Here is an 8,276-nt window from a genome sequence, read left to right on the forward strand (position 1 = left end):
TGTCCAACCCATGATCTGACAGTTTGTATCTTAAGCTTTCTTGGCTTCTGTGAGTCCAAACACGTCGACTGCTGACACTTTTTTCCTTTTGACCAGGGTCTCTTAAGTTTAGCTGTACTGTCTCCAAGGGAAGGTGACGTGTCCTGTAGAACTCCTGTGTAGATTATGTTTTCCTTTCTGCCGGTTTTTCTGTGTACCTTTGAAAGATGCCTCTTCGTTATTATCTGAGGTGACTTCCCCCTGTGCGCCACTTCCAGGCTTCCCTTCCGCCCAGGAGCACGTTCTCCCTGTCCCCAAGGGCCTCTTTCCGCCAGTTTTTTCTGTGTACCTTTGAAAGATGCCTCTTCGTTATTATCTGAGGTGACTTCCCCCTGTGCGCTGGGGGATAGTCCTTAGAAAAAGGACATCATGATTGAAAAGGTAGAGGATCAGCGAAAGAAAGGAAGACCCTCAACAACATGGATAGACAGACACAGTGGCTGCGGGCTCAAGTATATCAGAGATGATGAAGATGGCACAGTATAGGGCAAGGTTCAGATCTATTGTTTATAGGGTTGGTATCTAACAACAAGAAAAAACCCTTATTCTGTTCTAATGCTTCTCAGTCTTTGTACATGTTAACCCTGAGTACAATTAAGTATTCTAGTACTCCATTATTCTCAATGTTATCCCTAATTTATTATGAGCCTCACATCAAATACTTTGCACAGTCAATAAAACAAAAGTAAACATCTTTCTGGTATTCTGTTTTCAGTCAAGACTGTCTGACATCAGCAATGATCTCTTTCATCCCAAGACTTTTCTGACCACAGTACTACAAAATGACTAGTAGTAGTAGTAGTAGTTCTATGGAAGAGAAACTATTTTAATTCTCAGGACCACCCCTATAAAATAGAAACTATTATCCCTGTGCTGTATAACCAAGGTGTTCCTTGGAGGCAGGCAAAGATGGTGAAACTTCATCTCATATACTTTGGCCATGCTGTAAAGAGGCACCTAGTCACTGGAAAAAGACCTCATGCTAGGGAAAGTAAAGGGTCAGAGAAAGAGAAACCCTCAACAAGATGAATTGGCACAGTAACTACAACAGTGGACTTGAGCAGAGCAGAAATCCTTGCAAAGGATAGAACAATACCTCAATCCATTGTTCATGAGTTGTGTTGACTTGACAGTCCCTACAAATAATTAACCCCATTTTACAGATGAGTGAGCTGAAATTCAGAGGTGTTGAGAGACTTAACAAAAGTCACTCAACCAGACCAGTGGCAGGCACTGGGACCTGATTCTACTAAGGAGATTGATTCTACTAGTTTGACCACTATTCTGTCCTAACGCTTAGCAGATTTATTATGGAGAAGTCAGAATATAACTTTAGTTGATCTACAGCTTCACAAGTGTGATGGAAAGTCACCATGAGTTGGAAAAACTTGACGTCAGCGGGTCTGATTCAGTGGCACAGTGATTAAGTACCCAGCTGCCTCTCAAAAGATTGGTGATTCAAACTCACTAGCCACAGGACAAGATAGGACAGCACTCCTGTAAGTACTTACAGCTTTGGAAAACCTAGGCAGGACTTCTCTGCACTACAGTGTTTCTGTGAGTTGAAATCAACTTAACGGCAATAGGCTTTGTTCTGTTTTGTTTGGGTTTATATATACTTTCATTTTATAAAAATAAGATTGTTAGGGAGCTCTGGTGGCCTAGTGGCAAGATGCTGCACTGCAATCCCAGAAGTACACGGTTCAAATCCACCAGATGCTCTGCTGGAGAAGGAGGGGACAATCTCCTCCTGTACCAGTCAGATCTGATTTGATGGTACACGTAAAAATAATAAAAAAAAATTAAAAAAAAATAAGATTGTTATCTGCTTTTTTTCCCCTCAAGACTTGAACATGTATTGAACATGTGCAATAAAGTAGCCTTTTAAGGCTGTGTCCTACTATATGGATATTATAATATCTATCCAATCTCAAGTTGTTGGGAACTTAGTTGTGTATGACAATTTTAAACTTTTTAAAAATTTGTCAATTTCTTACTATTGTAGAAATATGTAAGCTCAGTTGCTAAAACTTGCAAACTGGTTGCATTTCCTTCCTCTGCAAAGTCTGTTTTCAGTGACCTTTCCTTCAGTCTATCTCCCCATCCCATGAATGTTCCCAAACAATGTCTGCCCTTTCCACAGCAGCGATATCTTGATGGGGTGTCACCCAACCACTCAGCTTTTCCTGCCTTTTTTTCTGAGGACAAGGACTCACTTAACACTTTGTCTATTATGTTGTCTGATTTTTGTCAGAAAGTCTCTCTCAGATCATTTCACAGCCCAAATGACAGTGTCGTCACAACCTGACCCGCCTATCCCATCTCCCGCTGCTGGCCTGATCTAGTGTTCCTTCCTCTTACCACAGCCTGTAACAGGAGAGGCAGCCTGTAGGTTTCTAGCACTCTCTCCTCACTTCTCTAGTTCCATTTGTTTTAAATGGATTGTGACATTTCACCTTTCTGCAGCTGCATGTTAGGTGGTTCCTTTAAATGTCTGTCAAATTTTTCTCCTTCAAGGACTAGTGTAAACCTTGACTCTGAAGCCTTCCCTGACAACCCCAGACAATGTAAAGACCTTATACCTAACAGATTCCAGTTGCCACTGATCTGATTCCAACTCTACATACATCAGAGTAGAAATGTGTTCCACTGGCTGGTTTTTCTTAAATAGATTTCCAGGTGTTTATTTTAAGGGAAATGTGGGTGGACACAGATTTCCAACTTTTCAGTTAGCACTAGTCCTGTCCAGGGACTCCATTCATAATATACAATATTGTTACTGGAAACTGTAGAATTGGAATCTACGGTACATAGCTGACCATCCAGCGGATTTTCAGAGGCAGTTAGTCACATGGGATGAGATTGCCCATCCTTCTGCTATGGAGCCGACAGTGGCCTCGAACTGCACGCCTTCAGGATTGCAGTACAGCTTTTTGCCAATAGCCCACCAGAGCTCTCTTAATATACAATACTGAAGTTATTTGTCTCTGTGCTATCTAAACCATTAGGACGTGAGCAGGCCAGGATCTTCTTTTTCTTGTTTGTTTCATTTTTTTAAATTTCATTATTTTTAAACATATAAGGGTCTTATTTATTTTTGCATCACTCTAGTTAGTATCCTGGCACTGAGAGTCTTGAAAAAAAAAAGTCTGAAGCAGGAATTAATATATTGCCACCTCTTCCACAATTGTCTGCCTTGTTTCCTGCTGCCAAAAATGATCTTGGCCTCTTCTAAACTCCTTCACACTTACCTGAGCCCTCTGTAGAGCTTCAGCCTATTGGATCAAGTTTATTGTTGTTGCTCACTGCCGTGGAGTCGGCTACCTGACTCAGAGTGACCCCATGCATAGCAGAACAAGTCTGCCCAGCCTGAGCCATCCTTATGGTAAGATGTGGAGCAGGCCATTGTTGTCTGTGGGATTTTCATTGGCTGGTTTTCGGAAGAGATCTTCCATCAGTTCTTTTTAGTCTATTTTTGTCTGGAAGTTCTACTGGAATCTGCTCTGCATTTTCACAATCCACAAGCTTCCACTGACAGATAGTGGTGGCTGTGCATGAAGAACACTGGCCAGAAACCAAACCCTACCTTCCTCAATGTTGTTGTGTGCTGTCATGTCAGAACGGACTTATAGCTAACCCTCCAGTGGGTTTTCAGAGGCAGTAAATCACATGGGAAGAAATGGCTATCCCTCTCCCACAGAGGAGCTGGTAGATTCAAACTGCATGCCATAGGGATCACCACTTCTTATTACTAGGCCACAGAGATTCCTAGTTTCCACCATGCAATATGAAAATTCTATCCCTTCTCCACTGCCTTCAGCTCAGCAATGTTCACCCATGCTTTGCCTACCTGGCAGTAAGCTCCCCCGGACAGGCTCAGTGCTCTCCAGCTACCTTGAACAAAGCTTGGTGAACAAAGCATCAAACTGCATCCCTGCTGGGTGCTGGAGACCACAAACCCACTTCCACCTCCCCAGGTCTTGCCAGGCTTTACAAAGAAGAGGATTTACATAAAAGAGCTTCTCCTTTGTGGCCTGCACTCTAAGGACTTACATGAGAAAATCCTAATTAAAGACTTCTGTGTGATGCAGTGATGATAAAACTACAAAGAAAAGCAAGGAAGTGATTATCCACCTAGCTCCTTCTCACCCCGCAGGTCTTTGCTCAGAGGTCACCCCTTCTGAAGACAACTCACAATAGCCGGGTTCCAGCAGCACCCTAGCACACTATCATGTCACACTGCTTGATTTCCTCTATAGCTCTTATGACTATCCAGAATGGTCCTCAGCTTCCTCCAAAAGAGTGAGAGGGGAGTGTGCTCTGCAAAAGATGTTAGGGTTGGTGAGCTCTGGTGGCCTAGTGGCAAGAAGCTGCACGGCAATCCCAGAGGTGTGCGGTTCAAATCCACCAGATGCTCTGCTGAAGGAGGAACAATCACTTCCTATACTAGTCAGATCCAATTTGACAGTACACACAGACACAAAAAAAAAAAATTAAAAAAAAAAGATGTTAGGGTAGAAGCCTTGTTAGCAACGAACAGTCAGTATAGAGATGTTTGCTTTATTTTGGGGTGTACATCTGTTTTATGCATTTTTCCCTCACATGTTATTCTCACAGAATAATGTTATTTTTGTTGTGTGCTGCCTGCAACTTTTAGCAACCTTTGAATAACAGCTCTGAACCCTGCCCTGTCCTGAGACAGTCTCACTGACTGTGATACACCAACTCACATTGCCCCAGTTACTGTACCAAGCATCTTATCTGGAGTCTTCCTCTTCTGCACTGTCCTTCCACCCTTCCAAGCTTGATGTCCTTCTCCAAGGACCACATGCCAAAGTATGTAAGATGGAGCTTCAAAATCCTAGCCTCCAAGGAGAAACTTGGTTTACCCCTCGCCAAGACAGACCTATTTGTTTTCTTAGCAGTCCATGGTATGTTCAAGACTCTCCTCCAGCACCACAACTCAAAGGCATTGATTCTTCTGTCAACCTTAGTCTTTGTCCAGCTCTCTGATGCACAGCAAGTAATTGTAAAGACCACGGACTGGATCAAGCACACCTTAGTCTTTAGACTGACATTGTTGCTTCTCAGTACTCTGGGAAGGTCCCTGACAGCAGATTTTCCCAATGAAATTCATCTTTTTATTTTCTGACTGCTGGTGCCAAGAGTGTTGAGCATGGAGCTGAGCAAGCGGTAATTGTTTACAACCTCAATTTCTTTTGCATCTATCCTGGTGCTGTCAATTGGCCCAGTGGTGAGAATCTTTGTCTTCTAGATGCTGAGCTTCAATGCATATTGAAGACTACAGTACTTCTGCAGAAAGAGCTTCAGGTCTTCTTCAGTTTCAGGAAGCACAGATGTAGGGGCATTCATTGGTGACTCCATGCCAGCAGTCTCACTTTTTGGGTGGGAGCCATGGGTTTGATTTCCAGCCAGTGCAGCCAGCACACCTCCTGTCTGTCACTGGAGGCTTGCAGATGCTGTGATACTGGACAGGTTTCAGCAGAGCTTTGAGACTATGAAGGACTAGGAAGAAATGCTTGGTGATCCACTACCAACAAATGAAAATCTTATCTACAGATCACAATCAATCTGATTGTGCAGAAGACCATGAATCTAGGGTCCCCCTGACAACTATTAACAATAATTGATGACAATCATGTTGTTGTTGGGTGCCATCAAGTCTGATCTGACATGTAGCTGACCCTCCAGCAGGTTTTCAGAGGCATTAAATCACACAGGAGGAGACTGACTATCTTTTTGCCTCAGAGCAGCCGTTAAATTAGAACTGCAAGCCTTTTGCGTTGCCCTGTGCAGCTCTTTACCTACCAGGCCACCAGAGCTCCCACAAGAGTCATACTGTCTTAATTACAAGAAATGAATTTCAAACTACAAACTCAGGCCTGCAAAAATAATAAAGTTAAATTTAAAAAAACCCATCCTTAGGTTGTTACTAAAGGAGTCTCTGGTGGTTCAGATAAGCACTTACCAGCTAACAAAAAGGTTGGTTGGACATTTGAGTCCATCTAGAAGCTCCTCAGAAGAAAGGCTTGACAATCTATTTCTGAAAAAATCAGCAATTTAAAACTCTTAAGAAGGTTTTTACTAGGGAGCTCTGGTGGCCTCGTGGCAGGAAGCTGCACTGCAATCCCAGAGATGCGTGGTTCAAATCCACCAGATGCTATGCTGGAGATGGACAATCTCCTCCTGTACCAGTCATATCCCATTTGACAGTACACATGCAGAAATGAGAAAATAAACTTTTTTAAAAAAGTTTAAAAAAAAAAGTTTTTACTCTGTTCTACTCTGATGTATATGAGGTCACTATGAATCAATCCCCCTTCAATGGAAACTGGTTTCATTGCTATTAAAGAGTTGACTTTTGTATAAATCCCCATCAGTTGGCCATTCTCACATACTGGCTGCTTCCTCCTCTGCTGGTCACAGTCAGCAGTCTCGCTCTGCTCCTAGAACTCTCAGTGTGCTCCTGGCTTGGCCTACTACTCCATGTGGGGTGACAGCTGCTGAGGTTGCAACCTGTTCCACAAGTCTGGGACTGAGGAACTGACCCATCTGCCGCCCATCCTGCCATTGAGCCCCCCTCCTATGCATCCTTACAATTGTCCAGGGACTGGTGGTTTTTGGAGGCAGAGAAAGAAGAGGAACTGACCAAACCTGTTTCTTATTTGCCTTTTCCCTAACTTCGCCCAGACCTGCCTCCTTCATCTCTATTACCCATCTCTGGAGGAGATGATAACTAGGTCACTGCAACAGGGAAGATGAGATAAAACAGAGAAGAGTCTAGAAATAACTCCATCCCCATCAAGCAGAGTTTAGTTAGAAGCCACAGACACATGGCACAATGGTGAAGTTTTAACCTGAAAACAATCTCAGAATTTCTGAAGTGGGGTCCTTAACAAGCACTAAGACAAGGGAACATAGAGTATTTCATATGCTCCAAATTATTTAATATGAGTGAACTCAGTAACAGTTTATAGGAGGCCTAGAATAAAGACATTATAATGAAGCATGGAGATGTTAGAAACACCCAGCTGCAGAACTGGTAGGAGGAAAAGCTGAGATGCAAAACAAAGCTGATCAGGGAAGATCTCCTGAAGGTACGAGGTTTGATATGAAGCTGAGTTGGGAGGACCTGCACTGACTGGCCAGAGCAGGGTGGGGTGTGCCCCAGCCCTGGCAGAAAGAGCAGGCCTGTCTAGGCATATGAGCATGGTGAAGCAGGGTACTCAGGGAATGAGTGAATCTCTTAGACATAATGTAGAACACAGGAAACCAGACACAAAAGAATATACATTGTGTGATTCCGTTTGGTTCAAAATAGGCAACCCTCCTGTAAGGATACAAAAAGTATAATGGTGTTGGCTACCATGGACTCAGTCCTGCACTCATGGAAACCACATGCACAATGGAATAGATGCTGTCTCTGCCATCACTATGACTGATTGTGGATTGAATCGTTGTCATTCATAGAGGTTTTACTGACTGGCTTTTGGAAATAGATCGCCAGGCCTGCCTTTCTAGTCTGCATTTGCATTTAAGCCCCACTGAAACCTGTTCAGTATTGCATTAACATAACCCTCACTGACAGACAGCTGTGTATGAGGGACACTGGCCAGGAACCGAACAATGGTTTTCAGCATGGAAGACAGTAATTCTACTGAACAACCATTGCCCTTCAGAAATTAATAGCACTTACCTTTTAGAATTAATTAGAGAGGGGGGGTTAAGAGAGATTCTTGGGGTGCCACATCTTCACTGAAAGTAGCTGCAGGGGTATGCTTACATTGTACAAATTAATTAAGCTGTACGATGACATTTTACAGGGTGCATGTTATACTTAACCTAAAAATAGTAATAACAAAGATCATTCCAGCAGCAGTATTGACCTTAACAATAAAACACTTGTGATTTTTCAAGAGGAGAGATTTTACTAGTCTTTTTTTTTAAGATTTTGCTAGTCTTGATGATGCAGTTTCATGACTGAAAAAGATAAAGAGGACATTGGGGAGGATTGGCATGAGGAGGAGGAGATATTACGTAGAGAAATTCGTCATGAGAAGATGGAGCTGGTTCATGTAAGGGACTCAGAGGAAAGAAGACCAAAGGGACAGCTGCAGAAGCATCATTAACTGTATCTGTACCATAACCAAGCAGGTTCTGATAGAGAAGCATTTATTGTCTCTGTGCTCTGGGTACTGTACTAGGGCACCCTAGAT

This window comes from Elephantulus edwardii, unplaced genomic scaffold, assembly GCF_000299155.1.
Source record: "Elephantulus edwardii isolate Elephantulus edwardi_28Jun2011 unplaced genomic scaffold, EleEdw1.0 scaffold00028, whole genome shotgun sequence".
NCBI classification, from domain to species: domain Eukaryota; kingdom Metazoa; phylum Chordata; class Mammalia; order Macroscelidea; family Macroscelididae; genus Elephantulus; species Elephantulus edwardii.